Consider the following 23,632-nt stretch of genomic DNA (forward strand, 5'->3'; position numbering starts at 1 on the left):
ATTTCATCCAGAGGCGTACTTGCATTCATCCATATATCCATCTTCAGCTTATCCGGGGTCGGGTTGTGGGGGCAACAGTTCCAGCATAGAGCTCCAGACTTCCCTCTCCACTTGGATTCACAGAACCCAAAGATGATGTCACTGTGTAAATGTGTGTCTGTATTCCACATTCAAACCAAACATTTATTTTACTAAAGATTAAAAGACTAAAACTAATATTAAGACTAGACTAAGACTAAAATATTTTGATATTTAGTCGACTAAGACTAGACGAAGACTAAACAATTTCAGATGACTATAAAAAGACTAAGACGAAATTGGAATTTGCATGTTTCCATGCCAAGGAACCCCAAATTGAAATTGTATTTGGCTGTGGATCACCAACTGAAAATAATTTGTTCCAGGGTCAGGGGTCCGCGGTCCAGGCACCTTGGCTGGTAATCCAGTCTGGCAGTGTGCTGCGGGTTCGACTCCCGATCCCGACGGCCTTTACTGCATGTCATCCCCCCCATCTCTCCCCCCATTTCCTGTCAGCCAATGTCTGTCCCTCCATAAAAAATATAAAATAAAGGCGAAAGCCAAAAAGATTTTTTTATTTTTTTTTACTGAAACTTTAAAGAAAACTCACAATACGTTGCATCGCCACGTATTGTGAGCTTCTAGATTGGCTATATTTTATTCGACCGCATCAGTGTAAAATAGGATTATAGTAGCTAATCTGTTCGTCATTCCTGGAAACCAGTTTGAGAACCAGTATAAACTTCACAGCGTACCGAGCTGGAAGAACGGCCGGCCCGTGGACCGCAGAGGAATAAAGACTGATGGCCTCTAAAGAGGTTCTAAACTCATGGCAACTGGAGGAAGGAAGGCAACGCGATCCACAACAGCTGACACTGAGTTCAGTCCAAAAACAGAGCAGAGTTGGAGGAGGAGCATTGTGGTGAGAGAGAGAGAGAGCGGAGGAGAAGGAGTGAGAGAGTTGAAGGCTATGCAGTTAAGTGAAGGGATGGAGGGCTGGAGAGGAGAGATGGAGGGATGGAGAGAGGAGAGGAGAGTTGGACAGGCTTCTGAGCGCCGGCTTTTTCCCGTTTGGGAACCGAAAGCCACAGGAGCGCTGGTGTCCTGCCAGCTTTATTGACAAAAGAGACTTAACAGATCTGAATGTTCCCGCTCTGTTTTTCTATCTCTCTCTCTCTCTCTCTCTCTCTCTCTGTGTGTCTCTGTCTGTCTTTCTCTCCGTCTGTCTGTCTCTCTCTCTCTCGTTCGTTCGGCCTCTCTTGCTGTTCTGTTTTTCAACAGCTCGCTGAATGTTGAAAAAAAGAAAGAAAGGAAAACAGAAGTGAACAATGCTTCATTCTTCTCCTTCACCCGACCCAGAGCGACGCTGCTCTCTCTGACGCAACATGTGACGCTCATTTAATCACTGCTTATGTGACATGACAATCTCTCTGTGTGTGTGTGTGTGTGTGTGTGTGTGTGTGTGTGTGTGTGGTCATTGCGGTCTGTGGACCTGTTGAAACTTGATGTCCCGAAGGTGGCCGAGCCTTTTCAGTAATAGCCCCCGAATTATGGAATGAGCTCTTTGTGCCCGGGAACCACCAGGGGTCAAAATGGGCCCTTAACTCAATTGCTGCCAGATTGAACCACAGTGCAAGACTTTTTTTATTTACATACCTTTTAAGTAGTCACAGAATATTTAGCTCCTCTACGATCGCGTCGCTGACAGTTGATAATCAGAGAGAAGTTCGCTGTGCATTCGCAAGGGGGAAAAACCGTGCATAAAACCGTCCATCTGTTCAATTAACCTCACGTCACCAGTCTTTCCACCTCACTGTTCAGTAGTTAGAGGCCATTGAAAATGGAATGGTGGTCGCGGCTGAAGTGGAACGATCCCACTCAAGGACACTTCATTGAGACCACAATGGAACAGAGCTTTCATTAGTAGCATCGGTAACACCTGTGAAGAAAGTAGAAATGGCCCAAAAATGTTCTTTCCAAAATGGCGTGTGTGCATAGAGGCCATTGTAAATTAGTGGATATTTTCCCTTCAGATGGCACATTCCACAAATAAGGGGCCGTGGGTTAAGAAGAGGCAGAGACCCTCGTTGCTATCTATATCTATGGATCAAGAGCTCACCAGGTAGCATCTGTTGTCCAGTATTCCTCTCAGATTTATTGCTAATCGTGCAGTTGGAGGTAACGGGGAGAGCATTTAGTATACCAGAAGCCTTCAGGAAAAGGCCCGGTAAGTCATTCTTCATGCCTGAGACAGAGGCCAGTGTATCTGTTTTCACTTTGTTAAAGAACGCTTATTCTAAAAAGCCCCTTTGTGGAAAACACGAGTGAGACTGATGCAACATGTTTGCAATTCAGATCGATTTATGTCAGGGCAGACTCCCTAAAGGCTACAGTTACGTCGTACAGCCCATATAGAAAGTGGCGCCACCGTTATGCCAGTTGGAAAAACAATGATGAATAAAAATGATAAATTATACCAGCCGCTTCTCGCCGTATGTGGTCCTAATTTACAGGCAGTGCACTTGCTGAGCTGGCTGGATCTCCGACTGACCGCTCCAGGTGTAGAGTTTCAGCTCAGCGGGTCTAAATGAAGAACAGAAGGTCCCCTGCAGATAGACAAAAGGTATCCTTCCTCCAAGTTGTAGGCCTACTGCTTGTCAAGGTGTAAGTTGCAGACTTGAAAAGAAAAGAAGGGAATGCAAGGCACTCCGCCTTTGGTGAAACATTTATTTTAGTTTATTTGATGAGCAAGGCAAATAAATAACGCGTTTCGACCAAAAGGTTTTCGTCAGGGTCTACTGTATCTGCCAGCTTGGCTGATTAGCCACCCTTAAATACAACCAGGTGGTGGGTGTGATCCAATCATGTCATCACATCGTTATTATTTCATTGGCATTATTTCATTTTAGTTACATTATTTCGTTATATAAATATCATGTTGATTATACACATCATAGGATGTTCAATAAATCAAAAAACTAATTATATAAAAATAACAAAACACCCAAAGTGACCAGCACCAAGTGAAAAGTAAAAGACAATTATTGGGAAAACAAAGGAAAAAGAATAAAGTAAATATTTATATTGACACATTTAAAAATTAACATCACAGAAAAAATACAGGACCATCTGAGAAAAGGCATCGTGAAAAAGACATGGTATCTGGAACGATGGAACCAGAAAATGGACGCCACTGCTATGCCCTATATAGGAATGGCTGCAGTAGGATTGATGGGAGCACACAGTTTACAAGGCAGTGAAAGCACACGCAAGGGCGGTCCGTCGGCCCGGATGGTTATAGCTCAACCGTCTGGGCACCTAGCCTGACGGCGTGCCACGGGTTCGACTCTCGATCCCGATGGCCTTTGCCGCGTGTCTCCCCCCCATCTCTCTTCCCCTTTCCTGTCAGATTACTTTCAATTTATCAATAAAGGCGGAAAAAGCCCCGCGACTCCAGGGACCTGGCTTCCACCTGTGTGATCACCATCACACAGTCACAGACCTTTACTCGGTCACACTTTGCCCTGCTTCTTGGTACGAGCAGCAGGCAAATGTCTATCTACGTCCTGTAAGTAGACTTAGAAATAAAACTAGTGTTGACTAATCATTACAAGTGGCTCTTATTTTGAAGAGGAAGTCAGCTTTGGTTGTAGCCAAGCTGACATGACAGTTGTTATGATACCGGCAATCGCTGTCTTCTAACCAAGAAGTAAACAAGAACCCACTTGGATTAAACACACGCTTTTAGCCAAAGTTCATATACGGTATTTAGATATGAAAACCATGCATCTGTGACTTAAACAATGTACACACTTTGGAAGTACGTTAAACATGGAACGGAGCATTAGGTGAGTAGTTCATTGGATCCTGTCAAGGCTCATGCTGGTAAAATCATCAACAACAGCTGCCCCAAAACACATGATAGGCTACAGTACACTGAGTACAGTATTGTTGCTGTCACTTAGTCCTGCTTATGTCAGGCCCATAAATAGTGCTTGTATACTTGGAACTGTTTGGCCGCCGTGCCAATTCTAATCAACATTTTGTTGAAGTGTGTCTGCCGTATGTGCACGTACATGAACTCTCAAATGGTTTTAATTTGTGTGAGAGAGAAATGCAGTAGCCGAGGCTTGTACTGTAAGACCCGCAGTTGCGGTGATGTGTTGTCAATGGGCTATTATATCGCACCATAATGCATTGTATCGTAAAAGGGGGGGGGGGGCAATCATGCACTCTGCAGCAACTACTTCTCCTGGGGGATCCCGAGACGTTCCAAGGCCAGTGAGTGGATGTAATCCCTCCAACTGCGCCTTAATCTGCCTCGGGGTCTCCTCCCAGTGGGACATGCATCGAGGACCTAGGGAGACGCTCGAGAGGCATCCTTCACCTGGGGTAATGTTTTATTCCCTGACTGTACAATTCATCGGTTTCCTGCTGAGAACCATGGCCTCAGATTTGGAGATGCTGATCCTCATCCCAGCCGCCGTACACTGGACTGCAAACCGGTCCAGTGAGAGCTGAAGGTCTTGGACCGATGGTGCCATCAGGACCACACTGCAAACCGGTCCAGTGAGAGCTGAAGGTCTTGGACCGATGGTGCCATCAGGTCCACACTGCAAACCGGTCCAGTGAGAGCTGAAGGTCTTGGACCGATGGTGCCATCAGGTCCACACTGCAAACCGGTCCAGTGAGAGCTGAAGGTCTTGGACCGATGGTGCCATCAGGACCACATCATGATGCAACCCTTAGCTCACCGAGCCATATACCCCCTCTGCCACGACTTCACCCGGAGATCCTGTCCATGAAAATCACAAACAGGATAGGACACAAACGCATGCATGATCTAAATATGTAGAGCTGTATTTTGCGTGTCTTAAGTACCAGGTCTTATTACTTAACTTAAGACCTGGAGGCGTGGTCAATGCTCTTTGGCCACTCAGAATAGCCAAATGGCATTGATCACGCCTCCAGGTCTTAAGATAAGTAATAAGACCTGGTACTTAAGACACGCAAAATACAGCCCGTAGTGTGCACAACCCACATACAGTATAAATACAAACAAACACATTTACTTTTCACCCTCTCGCTGGGGCGTGTAATCACATGTTATATCTCTCCTTTCAGTATTGTGCATGTCTCCATTCTGCATAATTGTACAGGCTTTTTCTTTTTCTTTTTTTTCAGACAGCACATTACTGTCTAAGAAACCACACATCCACATTTAGGCCTATAATACTCCTGGTCCGTGCATGTACAGTATGTGCACACATCCCACAAAAGCTTGCATGACATGACCAAAGTAGATCTCTGCTGTCTTCACACATAATTTATCCATTTGTAATCAAAGTATACTTCATGTCTTTTGATTGATTGGTTGATTTTATTTTAGTGATAACAAAAGAGCACAGAGCTGCTTTCCGACATACTAGTTAGAAATCACAGAGGATGTTAAACACAAGAAAGCCTTTAGGCTTATTTCCCTTGTGGTCCTCAACAAAAAACACACTGAAACAACATGACAAAACAACACAATAACATATACATCATCATACAGTACATGATGATACATCATACATCATACATCATGTCAGATCAAATGCATATCAAATATCTAAATATTGACTGAAGCAACTTGTCCAGAGTGCACACAAAAGTCAGAGCAAACGTGAAAATGACCCCAGAAGAAGAAGTGTTTATCCGGGGCTCCCTCTGTCAGAATAAGTCACTCTCTGAAGTGCTTTCAAGTGTCGAGACGCCTGCCATCTTCGGCCTCCATCCATCATCATAACGTCTGAGACGGCTAAACTGTTAGCCCGGCGTATCATCACACCCGACGCAGATGTTTCATGTCACAACGAGCAGGGGGCCACCCCGGAGCCCCTCGCCTCGACCCCGTCCCTCATGCAGAGACTGACCCCGGGACCGAGAGAGAGAGGCGTCACGCTTTTCTTATGCCCCCGTCCACCCAATGTTCTACCCGGCGACAGCAGCTTCCTGTGTTTGTTATTGGAGGAGGAGGAGGGGAGCCGTGGCTGATAAAATAAAAAAAAAGCACCGGTATGCAAACACACACACGCACAAACACACGCACACGCACACGCTCGCACACACACACACACACACACACACACACACACACACACACACACACACACACACACACACACACACACACACACACACACACACACACACACACACACACACACACACACACACACACACACACACACACAGAGAGAGAGACGGGCAGCCGATGCATTCCTCCGGCTGACTCAGGGAGGCCTACGTTAACAGCAAGAAGAGAGAGTGTAATTGAAAGGAGGGAGAAGGAAGATGACGTGAAAGATGGTTGCTTGCTGTGGACAGATAGTGTTATAAGAAGACGGAGTGGAGAGAGAGCAGCAGAGAGAGTACTCCTCTCTCGCTGGCCCGTGGCGTTCGGTTCCAGTGGGAAGGGTCAACTATTTGAGGTCAGGCAGAATGTGCTTATGGCAGTGCATCCTTCAGAGCGTCGCAGGCCGGTCGGCCGGTGCAGTGCAGTGTGTGTGTGTGTGTGTGTGTGTGTGTGTGTGTGTGTGTGTGTGTGTGTGTGTGACCCTCCCCATGGCCCCCTCACACACTCATCCTCCATCATCGAGCTCATTCAGCAGGCGTAGCGGCAATGAGCATGAAAACGAACCTTTCAAAACGGGCCGAGAGCCAAGTCAGAGGCACCGTGTGAGTGCATTCCAAAGTGCAACCCCCCCAAAAGAAAAACAACAAAAACAGTAGACCGATATTGGTCTGCATTTTCTTCTACATCCCTCCCATTCCAACGCATGCACACACACACACACACGCACACACACGCGCGCGCACACACACACACACACACACACACACACACACACACACACACACACACACACACACACACACACGCGCTTTACATGAGCAGCGACTGGGTACATGCTATAATCTCTAGAGACGCCCAGTTTAGATTGAACACACACAGGAGAAGAAGAGGGGAAAAAAATAGTTTAATTTGGACGCCAAACCCTCCGGCTACAGACCAACGCAGTAATCAGCCAAACCTCAGAGAGAGAGAGAGAGAGAGAGAGAGAGAGATGGGGTGGTGGAGGGTTGGGGACAGTTAAGAAACTAAATAGAAATTCCATGTACACAATCCTTAACAAAACAAAATATAATTGACAAAATGAAAGAGTGACAAAGAGAGCTGCAATGTTATCTCTAAAAATCTATTTAGTCTGGTCATGCCAGGCTGGATAGAGAGAGAGAGAGAGAGAGAGAGAGAGAGAGAGAGAGAGAGAGAGAGAGAGATTCTTGATCTGGTCTGGTCTGGTCTGGTCTGGTACCAGCAGTGGTGGAAAAAGTACTCAAATGTTTCACTTAATTAAAGGTATGATTGTATCAATACTGAAACGTGGAAATACTCTGTTACAAGTAAAAGTCCGTAATTCAAAATGCACTTCAGTGAGTAAAAGTACAAAAGTATTGGCGTCAATATGTACTTTGAGTACCAAAAGTAAAAGTATGCATTGTGCAGAATGTCCCATTTTCCCCACGTTTTCAAATGTATTAAAAAAATCATTTGAAAGATGGTCTATTTTCAATTGGCCAAAATGTAGAAGTGGATAATGTATGTTTTGTACTACCGTTAATAATCTAAATCTACTACGTAACTAAACCTTTCAAATAATTGGAGTGGAGTGGAGTGAAAGTATAATATTTGACTCCGAGCTGTAGTGGATTATAGAAGTAAGACTGCTGACTCTGTACTAATTGAAACCCAGAGTTTATGAGTGAATACAGGGAACAGCAGCTAGAGCCCCTGGGGCACCGCAGCGATGATGGTGATGACAATGAAGACAACGGTGATGACGGACATGGTATAAACTGTCGGGGGCTGCAGAGGAAAACAAAGATCATGGCGATTATACGGATACAACTGCAAATTGTCTTTGTTGTTCAACGTAGCTTAGAAGCAAATAAATAAAAGGTTCCCCAGATGGTTGAATCATGGCATGCCATGGGGCACTGCTTCAGCGCTGCATGCTGCACTCTCTCGCTTTCACTGGATGCTGGCATGCATTGGCGAGGAGGAGGAAAGCAAAGAAAAGAACACCCCATCCTGCCAAAAAGACTAAATTTAATACAATGTCCGTGAGAGCAGGAGACAAAATCATACGTTTTGTAATCACAGCCTCGGCGGTGCATTTTAAAGCCACAGTTTTTTTCCAAATTTAAACACATCTTAAAGAGTGTTGATTTGTGGGGTATATCCCACTACTCTCGGTGGATAATCAGAGTGCCAAAGCATATGATGATCCAGCTGGGTTATCCTTCCTTCCCCCGTGGCATGTATGTCACTGCGGATGAGAGAAAAAAGGGTTGAGAAGAGATTGAGAAAATAACAGTTTTTATTATCATTGTCTCCAAAAGCTGCACTACTGTATATCTTTGCTAAAGCTTGCTTTGTTTTCAGGTGCAGGATAGACCACAATCAGGGCTTGGAGAAATTGCACTTAAGTGACGTCTGTGATTCTGGCAGACTCTTCAAACGCCCTCGGTTCAATGTGTCATCTGACACAAATAAAATTAACTTTTTTTTAAGACGTGCTGGTAATTAAATAAACAACTTATAAACTGGCCCATACCACAAACCTATACGGATAGGAACTCGTTCTCTGTGGTGAATGTTATATACAGTAGATCTTCCAATGGCTCTCAAAATAAATCCTGTCATGTACCATGCTACTAAAGACCAAGAGGAACAGAACACAGAGTGCTTTGTGCCATTGAGTATCCACCTGTATCCATCTCTCTGTTTTTACTAACCTCCGAAAAGGTGAGTAGCTTATCCAAAACGAGTATGAAAAGGCCTTAACAGTAACCCTTTATACACTAGATGCCTTATTATTTAATCTGTTGCTTCTTATTTTGGAGTCTCCTTCACATAATGGTGTTATTTCCATATTATGTCAAAAACTTTTAGTAATGTTTTATACTGTAGTGTAAATAGATTTGTGAGCCTAAAGGCCTAGTTTTCGGTGAAGATGTGACCGTGATGGTTAGTAAAAACAGAGAAATGTGTTGTGTGAGCAGTGACTGACGACCATGGCGTGACGTCATGTTGTAGTTTTCGGTGCATGTCACCTCTTCACCGAAACCTCAGAACTGGACTATGAATAGGCCTTAAGAGCTTTTAAACTATCAGGGGTTGATAATATTTATACTGTGATGTGTTATGTACCAAGTCGTCTATTTATGTACTAGCCCTTGTGTGTATAATATGTGTAGGAGCCATTACTGTACACTGTACAGTGTGTTGGTGGCATATTATTTGTTAGGTTGGCAGTATTATTATTGGACATGGACACTAGTGGTTATTCGACAGCATTGGCGTGTGGTGTGTAGGCTATTTAGAGGGTCACAGCAGGTGCAGTAATCAGACAGGGCCACAGTGACAGCAGGTAGCCTACTGGGAAGCAAACCGTTCTTACCAGCCAGGCAGGCAGGCAGACAGAGAAGAGAACCACTACAGAACTGACACTGCAATATCACTGGTATGTTCATTTACAACTGCCACTACAATAAATACACCTAAACCTGGAATCTCGACTGGACATCAGTCTGTTTGTTTCACACTGCACTGAGTGGAATAGAAAGAGAGTCGTGACACGCTTTGATCTCGCCGCAAAGCAGGTGCCTGTGGACTATAGTTCCAAACATCCCATTGAGATAGAATGAGCACTTCCGCATTCCATTGTTACAATGGGAGTGAACGCTAGTGTCGCCAATCTCTTACTAGATTACTCTGACACTGCTTAGGACCACACCTGTTAAGTAACGTGCCAAAGATAAATTTGAGCATATGCGTGTGACTCATCATTCACTCATTCCCTCATCATCACTTCACTCATCATCACTTTCTCGCCTTGACAGCCCATACATCCAAACAGAAAAGTCCTATCTGATGGCATTAAACTATGTTAAACTAACTTTGACACTCAATTTGCCACTCACTTTATGCATGCTCTCTATAGAAAATGTTGGAATGTGAACATTTTTAAATGCATAATTTGCTACAATGATTGCACATATGTTTGGTGTTTGTCAGTGGGACGAAGGGGATTTGGGATGGCAACTTGAAAATGTTAATTATTTTTAATGGGAGCTATTTGATTTTTTTTCTGTTTCATTGTCACCACTGTCCACTGCATACTGTAGGTACAGTAAGATGAAATAGAACACGAGTCAGGGCTTGGAACCATTGCACCTACTGTAAGCAATGTCTGTGATTCTGGCATTCTGACTCTTCAAAAGCAATTGAGACAATGATCTGTTTTAGAGCTTGTGTTGTAATTGGCGGTGCTTATACGCATTGCCGTTTGAATCAAAGTCAGTGTAAAACATGTGCCAATTACAGACCACAGACACTATACCCTCTAATGAGGTCAGTTGAGACGTCAAGTTGGACAGCAAGCAACACACGACATTTTATTTATACCTCCCTCTCTCTCTCCTTTCTCACTCTCTCTCTCTCTCTCTCTCTGTCTCTCTCTCGCTCACAGTGGTGTAAAGTCACTATTACTATTATTTACTCAAGTACTGTACTCGAGTACGATTTTGAGGTGATTTTGCTTTACTGCAGTATTTCCAATTGTCAGTACTTTTACTTGTACTCTGAGGCAAATATTGTACTTTTACTCCACTACAATTATTTGAAAATGTTAGTTACTAGTTACTTTGTAGATTTATTTATTTACTCATGGCGCAATAATGCGCCATGAGTAAATAATGTCAAGTAGGCCTGGTCATTTGCAGATTCAAGCACAGTTGTTCCTTATTTCCTTACTTAGTTAACTTTGTTTTCAAATATGATAATTACCTATTTCAAATTAATGTCAACCCCCCCCTCTCTCTAGCCCTCTTTCAACTCATCTCTCATGTCCCTCTCTTTGAGCCTGTCTGTCACAATTAAACAACATGCAGACAGTAATAGGTTATACTGTACATTCAGTGAATGACAACAAATTCTGAAATATAATTTCCATTCCAATCAATCAATCAATCAATCAATCAATCTAAATATACTCTCTCTCTCCCTCTCCCTCCCTCTCTCTCTCTAGCCCCCCCCCCCCCCCCCCCCCCTTTGCTCCCTCCTTGAGCATCCAAAAAAGGGAGGGAGGGAGAGGGAGGGAGGGAGGTTGGCTTGTTAACTTTATGGGTTTGACCCCCCCTATACACTCACTCGGTCATTTCCTCGGTTTGGACTACAGAGAGCAGACCGACTGCTCCGTGCTCCCTCTGACAGACAGTGGCACACACGCGCACGCACACACACACACACAGTGCCACAGTGCATAGTACACACACACCCACTGCGTAACGGAGCTGCAGTCTGGATGTCAGAGGACCGGAGGGAAACGACAACACGACCTTTATTACCCTCGAATGTGATCCATATATCTGTACATTTATCACGAGGATAATCTTCTGTGAAACCTCTGAAGAAAAGCACACTTCAGTCCTGCTGTGTGGGGGATTTGGAATCATATTATTAATCATTTCTACTTGCAAGGTAGGGCAGACACGTCTTCTATTGTTTTTGCTGCTTGGAGTTTAGTCTAGAGTTGGCTTTGTTTTACTTCGGCTGATTTAGTTGACATATCTCATAGGCTGATATGATGTTTTGAATAGGATATATATTTTCTATCAAGTTTATTTTAGTCATACTGCACACGAGACTAGACGTGTACGTTAAAAGTATTCGACTTTATTTCCCCCAATGCATGATGCAATGCAATTACATCAGAACATCACCTGTGTACATTTAACCTGTTGCATCACACATGACGCGCTGATGCTGCAGTCTGGTTCAATATGTTTCCCCCTCTATAAACAGTAGATGGCGCAAGGGATATCACTTATATCTTAAACTGCAGGCCTTACCTGTTGTATCCTAATTAATACACACTATGGTTAGGTTGTTTATTTAGGCCATTTATTTTTGGCCTCTTATCATGACTTTAGGCTATGGTGAATTATGCCATTCCAGTCAACTAAGTTTGTTGTTTAGATTTGATAAAAGTATCAGTGACTGTGTAGTGTTATATTAATGTATTCAAATATTGATTCCATGAAGAACAGTCAGATGCATACAAATGACATAGGCTTGGTTCTCAACCAGTGGCCCAGGGACCATCCGTGGCCCTTGAGGGGGTTCCGGGTGGTCCCCATGCAGCTAAATGAGAGAGTTGGTCCAAATGGACCCTTAGAAATCTTTAACTCTTGAGTGTGTAAAGTGAAACCAAATGGACCTGTAAGGGTCTATTTGGTTTTTTGGGGTCAATTTGGTCCGTGACTCAAAATGGCGAATAAATAATGGACCTTTTGATATGAAAAAGGTTGAAAACCAACCACTGCAGGGCTACAGTGAATTACCCTGGCTTTCTGGCTGCTTTCCTCCCTGTGCTTGGCCTCATTCTGTCTAGTGTCGGTGATCTCATGCAGTATATCCAGCGGTGGGTAGCTAGCTACCATGTATGAGCCACATATAGGAATTAATTCATCCATTTTGGACCATATAACTGTGATGAGTCATCGAAAAAAGACACAAGACACACTGTACTCTGTACTTAGTGTAAACCAGTGGTTCTCAACCTGTGGGTCGGGACCCCAAGGGGACACGTTTTGTTTAATGACTATAAAGATGCTGTGTAAAAAAAGATGTGCGTGATGTTTGTACAAAATCTGTCAAAGGAGACACTGTCAAACAATGTGTTTAGCAATAATCGGTCTCCTCATACCCGGAAGTTATGTGGGAACGCCTATATTGAGTGGCAAAACGAGCTACTTTCTGGCCTTACCACCCCCTACATCCAAACAGAAACGTCCTGATTGCATTAAACAACGTTAAATAACATTAAACTCACTTTGCCACTCACTTTATGCATGCAGTATACCCTCTACAACAGGCCCATGTGAAACAATTTGGGGCAGAGGTTCTGCTTTGGCATCCAAGGAGTGTTTGTGTACGGTTGCTACGAGAGACACCGTGCCATGCCGTTCCAAACGTTGTGAAGTTCGATTAAGCCGAGTCGGCGCCATTTGAGTTACATGCTGATGGGCACAGAATCGTGAAATCATGTTTTGGCGAGAGCGTTTGCCCCAACTGCCACTAAAGTGTATGGCTACTAACCAATCACAGCATGTCCTTGCACAAGTGCACTGGCCAATCACAACCATGCCTTCCGGCCTGGTGGAGACAAAAAGAACATTACTGTGTCAAAAGTAGTCAACAAACCATTCTATAAAATAATATAAGAAAGAGGCACTGTGAAAATGCCTTGCAACGCGAGCTACTGTGAGCTTGTAGATCTGCTATTTACACATTTATCTGTGGAACCAGCTCAGTGGCCTTCTGGTTTGAGTGTCCGTCCTTGGAGGTCGGGGTTTGATCCCCGGCCAGGTCTTGCTAAAGACCCACTGCCTTCCTGCTTGGCACTCATCCGGCATCAAGGGTTGGATTGGGGTCCCTGCGACATATACTAGCGTCATGTTCAGGGGGTGTACTTGTACATCAAGCTGCCTCACGCTACAGAAACAGGAAATAGGCTCCTTGCTCTATAGAGCATCGCAGTCCTGCCCCTTTCATGACGACGAGTGGCCCGGAAGAGAATTTCCCATGCATTTTACCCATAGATGTTTCAAAAAGTATTAATTTAAAGACCTGTAAGCCTCAGACAAAGCCAACTCGGTTGGTGACAAATCATGACAATAAACAAAAAAAATTGGGCCGAACAAATAATTAGAAAGAAGAAAAACAACAAAAAAGGTGTTGACGTTGTAGCCTTCCCTTTTTCTCTTCTTTTAAATTATTTGTTCCAATTCTTCTTTGTTTATTGTCATGATTTGTCAGTAGCCGAGTTGGCTTTGTCCGAGGCTTTAAACTAGGGTATTTAAATAAATACATTCTGAAACGTCTATGGGGAAAAATGAATGGTAAATTTTATTCCGGGCCGCTCGTCGGGGCCGGGACTGCAACGCTCCATGGGCCTCATGGCTCGGCAAGGCTTACTCTTTACCTATCTGTGGAATAAAACGAAATGCCTCAACATATCAAGTGCTTGGCAGAGTGGGAGGGGTGGCGGTGTCCCTAGTTCAAATCATCATTATTTTGGGGGATTCATATGATATGATTATATAATGGGACACAGCTTGAAAAGGTTGAGAACCACAGTCTGCTGTGCAGGGGTTCTTCTCAAAACATCTTGTCAATTTGGCAGATACACATGTCGTCCTCAGACGAGCCCCGGGGCCCTCCATCCTGGTTCTCCATATACTGTACATCTGGCCAGCTCGTTGGTGCTTTGCCATCCTGCGTCTTTCTTGAGTAGGCAAAATTTGTTTTGTTCTCATGATTGATTGCCTATAAGTCAACTAGAATCTAGATGAAAAGTGAAAACCTTAAAAATATGCCCAAGGCAATTATGCTACATGAGGCTAACGATACTTCTGTCATCGTGGTGTTTTGCAGGCCAGTGTCTGTCTTCAAGAGAAACATTTTTATGCTGCTGAAGTTTTGAGAGAGAGGGAGAGAGGGGGGGGGGGTCCTCACTTAAGCTCTGCTGGTGTTGCAATGAGTTAATTGTGATCATTTCATTATTATTATTGCATTTATTATCATTATTTATTTAAAATGTTTATGAAGTGCTTGGCAGGAAAAACAACGTAGGGAGTGGTATTAACATTAATTGCTCCATAACCACTTTGTGGTGAGTGACGCAGCATATCAGTACTTTGGCCTTCACTCGACTGTGTGAATGAATGCATGCGCTGCTGGCCAAATACTTGTGTGCTTGTTTATATTGAATAAGGCCCATCTTCACACATGGACAGATCCGGGGCCAGTCGTATTGTGTGCTTGTTTATATTGAATAAGGCCCATCTTCACACATGGACAGATCCGGGGCCAGTCGTATTGTGTGCTTGTTTATATTGAATAAGGCCCATCTTCACACATGGACAGATCCGGGGCCAGTCGTATTGTCAACGGAGTGTTCCTCTGGTCTCTGCTGGGCTCTCTCTGGTTTAGTTCTTGGTCTATGCAGTGTCGAGAGGCCCCTGGTTTAGTTCTTGGTCTATGCAGTGTCGAGAGGCCCCTGGTTTAGTTCTTGGTCTATGCAGTGTCGAGAGGCCCCTGGTTTAGTTCTTGGTCTATGCAGTGTCGAGAGGCCCCTGGTTTAGTTCTTGGTCTATGCAGTGTCGAGAGGCCCCTGGTTTAGTTCTTGGTCTATGCAGTGTCGAGAGGCCCCTGGTTTAGTTCTTGGTCTATGCAGTGTCGAGAGGCCCCTGGTTTAGTTCTTGGTCTATGCAGTGTCGAGAGGCCCCTGGTTTAGTTCTTGGTCTATGCAGTGTCGAGAGGCCCCTGGTTTAGTTCTTGGTCTATGCAGTGTCGAGAGGCCCCGGCCACCACATCCAAGCTTGGCGGCAACAGCGAAGCTGCCAAACGGTTCCTTTTTTTAGGGACAGCAGTCACCAAATTACAGCCACGGGAGCAGTTAACTCCACCCGAAACAGTCCCCGCATACTGGACCCGCCTAGCATTAACAGTAACAGTCAGGGATGGAGCAGTGGTGTGGGTATGTGTATACATATGTGTGTGTATTGGTGTGTCTGCAGAGTGTATGCATACTTTGTTTCTTTTTTTTGAGTGGTGCAACCACTCCTACAACCAGCTTGCAATGTCCTCGTACCTGTTTGTGTGTGTGTCTGTCTGTGTAAGCACGAGTATGTGACTTAATAATAGCAGTAGGGGGCGCCAGAAACAGTGAGAGGGGTAGTGACTCTAATGAGAGAGAGTGTGAGAGAGGGGGGGGGGGGAATTGCAACACTCAGTTCACACGTGTGTGATTTTTTATTAACCCATTCTGACCGGGCACCCATTTTGGTGTTGGCATCATGTTATGCTTTAGCTATTGAAAAATAGCAGATCTACAAGCTCATATCGCGCCACCGGGTGGCGCGATACGAGCTTGTAGGTCTGCTATTTTTTGAAAAATCGAAGAACGACTGACATTTTTTTAATCTGATCTCAGGTCAGAATGGGTTCATCAGACCAGTGTGTGTCCGGCGGAAACCTCGTATGAATCTGATCTCAGGTCAGAATGGGTTAAGGAAGTGAGAATCTAGGAAAATGAGCCAAGAAAGAGAAGATTTGAGAAAGTGTCAATGAACTGTGCTGAGGCTGCGACAAGCGAGTCCATTGCAGCAGTTTGGGCATTGACGTTTCCGACGAGTGCTTTGTAGACTGTGGGGCTGTGTTACTTCCATGCTTAACAAAGTAATATAATGCTTTTTTATTACAGTTACTTCAGAATTACTGTTATTTAGGGAAGTGGTGTTCAAACCTTTTCATATCAAGGTGCATTATTTATTCGGCATTTGATCCGTGGACCACCGTTTGATGAGATTTAGCCTCTCAGACCCAAAACTTTTAATATTTTGTTATCGTTTGATAAGATTTTGTCCACAATTCCATGATGTATTGATGTGGTACCGTATGAGGCAAACAATGATCAAAATAATAATTATTCTACATTCTCTATTGTGAATTGTAAATTAAGGCAGATATTTAACAATAATTGAACTCAAATGAAACACATTTCACGCTCTCAATCGTTAAAGTAACAGTTCTATAAGGGTCCATTTTGTTTCCAACTCTCCATCATTTACCTGTGGACAACCTGGAACCCTATCAAGAACCACTGATTTAGGGTGTCCGCAGGGGGTAGCCTGGGAGGCATACCAAACAACTGAAACAGTGCCAGCAAGCACGGTCAGGACCTGGACGGATTTGTGACATAGTGTACATTTGTGACTAGTGTACAAAAGATCCAGTACAAGTAAGACACAAGTCAGAAATTAGGGAGAGAGAACCAAGAAGTGAATGACAGCTCCAGGACAGACGAGCAAGGCATTGCCTAGCAACGGCTGCTGTCAAAAAATGGATTTCAGCGATGTTTTATATAATTAAAAATGACCTAAAGATATGTATACACGTTTGAGGCACCCCGTGGTTTTATTTGAGCGGACGTGTGGACACACTTTAGCATCATACTGTAAGTGTTTTTTACATTTTGATACCAATACTTTTTACTTAAGTACATTTTTAATACGGAACTTCTATTTGTAACAACGTATATCTACATTGCAGTATTGATACATTTTCTTCAGTAAAAAATAAAAAAGTGAGGTAGGCTACTTTTTCCACCACTGCACAATGCCAGTCACGATTCGACTTAATCTCTTCAACCTCGCATTGACCCCCTGTCGCCAAGCGCTGCTGCGCTCAGTTCCAGGGCCATGTGACGTTAATCAACTGTGAGTGTTGTCGACGTGGCTGCTGCCAATAAAAGCCATGCCAGCCGCTTGTGGTGGTGCCCAGCTGGCAGCATGATGGAAGCCCTCGACGCCAACCTTGCCCCTCTGCTGCTCATTCAACCGATGCCAATGCAAATCACTGTCCGCTGGGCTGACGGGTTAATGAAAGAACAATCAAGCAGGGTCATCAGTATGTCCGTACATGGACAAAATGTGTCCGTGGCACAGACTTAGGGCGCCATTTTTGTCACTGGTTTAATGCCACAGATGAGTCCACACAGATGAGTCCACACTATTGATCCATAATGTATAAATGATAGATAAGGATTCAGGACAACGAGGCCTTTTCGTGGAGGGGTCAGAATGAAATTTGGACTTAGACTGTTTGTGGTAGCCTACTATTAGCCCTAAACTGCTTTGCCTTTTTGTCTCCACCAGGCCGATGGCTTGGGGAGAGTATGTTTAGTTTTAACTATTTAGAAAAATATATTATAATTGTTCAACGTGTGAGCTTGTAGATTGGCTATAGGCTATTTGAACTATTAAAAAATGTTTTTCAAAATAGTAAAAAAGGCAAATAAGTTTGGGGATAAGGGGTTTAGCACTGACGAAAATAGGGCCCTTAGGGCTCTATTTTCGTCACTGCCTTAGGGGCAAATATAAAATCACCACTGTCTGCAACACGGGTTACAACATAAATACGGTACTTTTGTGTTTAGCCAGCAGGCCTCATGAACGGATAGATAGACAGATCAGATAGTTAGTTGGATTTGTAGATGAATGGATGAATGGATATACCATAGATACAGTGGTCACATTGAGACTTTGAGCGTTCTAAAGCTTTGTAATGTTAACATGTTTCTGTGGCTTTGCAAGGCTGGTGCTGCTGCAGCCACTTGTTGAGATTCATGGGCATATTTCGTGTGTGCATGCGTGCGTGTGCTTGCATGAGCGGTTGAAACACAATACAATAGAACAGAGCTCCACTGTCCTCCCATGAAAAATAAATCTACAGGCAATCTCAGGGACGAGAGTACAGTAGAGTAAAATTAGCACTGAGGATTTTTGCCGTGCATGTGTACATACTGTATACTGTAACTGATTAAAATATCAAAAGCCCAGAAGAACAGCATAGATTCATATAGCCAAATCTCCACAGATGAGAAAAGCTAATCCCCGTATGGGGTTATGACTCCTCAAAGCCCCAGGGTTTAACTCTCATTCGGAATAAAAGCTCTCCCCTCTTGCGTGCTCGTTGGCATGGCGGGGGCATTAACCACAAGCATATGGCAACAACTCCCAACAAACAGCCAAGTGTTGCTACAGAGGTGACAGTGACTTAATTTATCCAGGGCCAAAAATAGCCGATCTACAAGATGACGACGTGTCGCGCCCGGCACGTTGCGAGCTTGTAGATTGGCTATTTCCCTCCCCCCCAAATATAACCTCTCGCTTCGGCTGCGGTCTGCATGGGCCCTGACCAAACAATCTCTGCTGCAACCATGCTTGGGATCTCAAGGAAAACAAAGGTTATTGTTAGAGACACGGCGAGGACACATGTGGTGAAGGATATGTTCTGTCTTCTTCACAAAGCTTCACAAAAGGCAGAGGTCGCCTTTGTGGTGAACCCCGGCCACATCCAACACAGCTGAGGCAGAAGGTCGACGTATAAACACCAGTTGATGGATGGTTCGTAGAGGAATTGTAAAGATGATCTCTGTCTGGGAGTGTGGGAACTTTAAACAACCGTACATACACCAGTCAGCTGGGCACATATCGGCCAAGTCATTATGGTAGCTTCATATACATGCCAGGTTCTCTTATTATCAGCCAGCATCCTTGTTTCTCTCTCTCTCTCTCTCTCTCTCTCTCTCAGAGGCATAATTTCAGAGGCGTAATGTGTGACTTAACTTCTCACCCTATCTCTAAGAGAGATGTCAGCCATTCGTCCGAGAAAACTAATTTCGACCTTATTCTTTCGGTCATGACCCACACTTCATGACCATGGGTGAGAGTATAGGAATGAAGATTGCTTGGTAGACAGAGAGCTCTGCCTTGCCGCTCCGATTTCCAGGCTGATCTCCTTCTCTGCCCTCCCCTCACTCGTGAACAAGACCCAGAGATACTTACAGTAAGCTCCTTCACCTGGGGTAATGAATGTCTCATTCCCTACTTGGAGTGCACAATCCAACGGTTTCCTATTGAGAACCACAGCCTCAGATTTGGAGATGCTGATCCTCATCCCAGCCGCCGTACACTCGACTAAGTTACCATAGCTCCATTTCATAAAATAGCGAAAATAGTGGATCTACGAGCTCTCAACATGTCGCTTGGCGACGCGTTGAGAGCTTGTAGATCAACTATTTTCACTATTTGTTTGGGGGCCAAAGAGAACATATTTGAAAATATTCGCCAACATAGTGATGCCACGTTGAAAATTATATCACATGTCACATGTAGATGAACGGGCATCGATTGCGATGAATTTAGATGAATCTGCTCAGCTAAAACAATTTAGAGTCTCTCTCTTTCATTGTTGTTCTTCTGTCTCACCACCTCATCTTCCCCTTAATCCCAGGCTCTTCTTCTCCCTACGATCACAATTTACAATTTGGGCAATTTAGACATTCTTATCCAGAGCGATTTACATTGTGAAGCTTCTCTAATCCAAGTATTATAACATTGGAATTCACCTCTTCATGAAAGAAAATAATAATAATCTGTCTGTTGTCATAGCTACCTGTTTTTACTGCTTCAGACCAAATCGGGTGGTTAGGAGTTCAAATAGTCTGAGAGAGAGGGTGTGTGTGTGTGTGTGCGTGTGCGTGTGTGCGTGCGTGCGTGCATGCAATTCCCACCCACGCAGGGAAGGAGTTTGCATACCTTTGACATACTGTACATAACATAGATGGGGAATTCACCCTCCTCTCACCTCTCATTTGTTTTATTGGTGTTGTCGGGCAGACTAGGAGAGGGAGAGGGAGAGGCTGCAGACACAGAAAAGCCTTTGTTTCCTGTGGGTGCTTGATGTGACACTTCATTTGGAAGTGGAGCGCTCCGCTCTGGTTCTGCTCACTGCTGATCGCATGTCTGTCAGTCCAGCCGTGTGACGTTATAGCATGGGCCTCATTTCACCATCATGTCATCTCTCACACCCTTGTTCTTGCATGTGCACTTGCACGGGCGCACGCGCGAAGGGCGCAGCCGCAAACGCACACACGCACGTGTGACACATTCCCTTTCCTTTCCTTTCCTTTCCTTTCCTTTCCTTTCCTTTCCTTTCCTTTCCTTTCCTTTCCTTTCCTTTCCTTTCCTTTCCTTTCCTTTCCTTTCCTTTCCTTTCCTTTCCTTTCCTTTCCTTTCCTTTCCTTATACGGCAGGGACCCCCATAAGAGAAGATCTTTACGGCTCTAGCAGTGATTCTCAACCATTTTAACTTCAAGTACCCCCCAGTTGGACATGCATTAGTCTACGGACCCCCATTTATGAATGGCATTTCTATCTCTGGGACCCCAATTTATATTGCAAAATCAAAGTTAATTTAACTCTGAGAGTGTACAAATGGAACCAAATGTACACTCTCTGAGTTACACGCCCTGAGACCCACAACTGCAGTAGGTTTCTGACGTTTACCCCCCCCCCCCTTCCCACACACACACACACGGACACGCGCACAACACCGCGCCTCTAAGACAAACGGCGCATGGATCAAGAATAGCCATCCATCCATTATACATCTCGGGCATTTAGGATGCATGGATGGAGAGAGAGAGAGAGAGAGAGAGAGAGAGAGAGAGAGAGAGAGGAGGGGCTGTAACAATTATGATTGGTGCTTTTGGGTTTGTTTTAGTCTCAGGCTGGATGTTTGGTGGTTCCCAGTGCGACTGGAAGGAGAAGAGAGGAATTCATATATACATGCAGCTGAGGCCGATAAGGTGGCTATTACAGCCAGAGAGGCATGCATGCTGCTTGATTGTGGCATGTCGTTTATTTAGTCTTATCATGGTGTTGTGTTTACAGTCGCCTTGTTCTTCATTCCTGACTGATGGCCTTGGCTTGTTTTTTTTTCACCTCTTCCTTTCTCGTCCGTCATAACATGATCCTATTGGTCAGTCCATTGGTCTGACCAATGGCTCGATATGGTTGGTTATCTGCACTTAACACTTTCTCCGCCCATGGCGTAGATCTTACGCCATGAGGTCTACCGCCGTTGACATAGATCTGCATCAAATGATCCTTTATAGTTGTTTGTGATAGCTTGCCATCGTAATGCTACTTACATTGGCCCCCACTGAGTAATAGTTGGCTATTTGACCTCTGTCTAAAAATGGGTTATAACTGGTCTAAAAATGATGTTTTTTTATGTCTATATACTTGTCTATAATATAGATGTGGAAACAACATTGTTTCAACGTCTAATCTAAGCCTAGTACGCAAAAAAACTTTCATTTTTAGCCCAGTTATAACCCATTTTAGACTCAGCCACTACATCTCTGATCCATTCCAGACTTGTACTTTTACTCCACTCCAATTATTTGAAAACGTTAGTTACTACAGTAGTAACTGTAGATTTTGACTATACCGTATTGTTACAAAACACACATTAACCACTTCAGCCCTTCAACTCTTGACATATGATAACTTTGAAACCGGACATTCTGCATAATGAGTACTTTTACTTTTGGTATTTTAGGTAAATTTTGATGCCTATATTTCTACATTGTGGTACTGATACTTTTTGAGTACTTCTTCCACCAATGACTTAACCCATAACAGCAAACATAAGATATTATGTACGTTTTTTAAGGTAGCCTATTTTATTTATTCATAGAAGTGTTCCAGCATGCAGCTTGCCATGTTCTCTAGTGTGTCTCTCCGTTGGTCAGGACAGTATATTACATGTGTGTTGCTTACAGGGATATCCGTGCCCACTGGCTGCATTCTTCTGGCCAGGCCGGAGCCCCAGTCAGTGTTTTGTTTCAGCACTATGGTATAATTTCCACAACTATTTTCGTGGCAGGGAGGGAGGCAGAACTAGACTGCGAGGGTTGTGATGCTCATTCGTGTCGACGACCAGGTCAGGACCATTATGCCCTGCAGTGTTTATGTTCCTAACCACTTTCAACCTAGTGGCGTCGACCGTCCCTATTTTGGGCATGTTGTTACTGTCAAAAAAGTGTAATTTTATTTCAAATGTTCTCCCTTCAAAAAGAGAAGAAGAAAATATACAAGCTCAAGTCATACATGTCATGTTGTTGACATGACATGTCAACATGTTGACATGTCCCTCGAGAGGTACATGCGTTAATGCCCGTGCTGTTCCTATGTATGTGTTATCCTATTATCTATATATATATATACTAATATACAATTCAATTGTGAAGAGCACACTTTGTGCATGGTTCGGTTGGCCAAGCCATAGACCGAGTATGCAGAGTATGTGGAAGTGCCGTTAACGCCTGGGCATTGTGGCCGTGATACGTCACTGACTTTACCTCTGCGTTTTCAACCCAGCTTTGTGGGTGTTGGCAGTTTCCCTTTCTGTGATGCGATGGACCGATTACACAGCGCCCACACAACCTTCCCAGCACGGAAAGAAAACACGTTCAGGGGGGCGCCTGCTGGCCTAGTGGGCCAGGCACATGCCACATAATAGCTCTGGCCTGACAGTGCGTCGCATGTTCGAGTCCCGTTCATGACGACCTTTGCTGCATGTCAATCCCCTTCTCTCTCTCCCTCTTTCCTGTCATTCTTCACTTGTATCTATCAATAAAGGCAGAAAAGCCATCACATCGCTGTCTGTCTGCCTTCGTTCAAAAGGTACGGTTTGTGTATGTATGTGTGTCTCACTCGGACACACGATATTCATGGAGAAACAACAACAACACGGGCCTTGTGGCATTAGTTGTTTACATTTTGCACCCACATTTTTTCCTGTTTATGTCAGTCTGTCAAATGGTTTATCCTCTGTGTTGTTTTGAGTTGGTTGTTTTCTTTCAGGGTGGAATGGATTGAGAGGGATCAGTCCCACATTAAAAGCCTTTCAAAGTCCCCATTAGTGGCTGACTGTCTCTGGTTCAAAGTCATGAGAACATCCGGCACAGCGATCGATGAAGGGACAGCGATCGGAAAAGGTCCACCGGATGTTTAATAGAATGAGATTAAGACACATACTGGAGTCAAACACAGAGACACAGACACACACGCAGTCCCATAGATACTC

General features: G+C 44.2%; 1 protein-coding gene across 1 annotated transcript in view; it reads left to right on the plus strand.

The window, feature by feature from the left end:
* Nucleotides 1–11,300: 11,300 nt before the first annotated feature.
* Nucleotides 11,301–23,632, plus strand: part of bgnb (biglycan b) — a 39,566-nt gene continuing 27,234 nt past the window's right edge. Inside the window, exon 1 of the mRNA XM_083768369.1 lies at nt 11,301–11,605. The gene's annotated coding sequence lies outside the window, so the exon portion shown is untranslated. The remainder of the gene's footprint in view (nt 11,606–23,632) is intronic.

The sequence above is a fragment of the Protomyctophum parallelum genome (genome assembly GCF_964188405.1).
Source record: "Protomyctophum parallelum genome assembly, chromosome: 7".
Taxonomy (NCBI): Eukaryota; Metazoa; Chordata; class Actinopteri; order Myctophiformes; family Myctophidae; genus Protomyctophum; species Protomyctophum parallelum.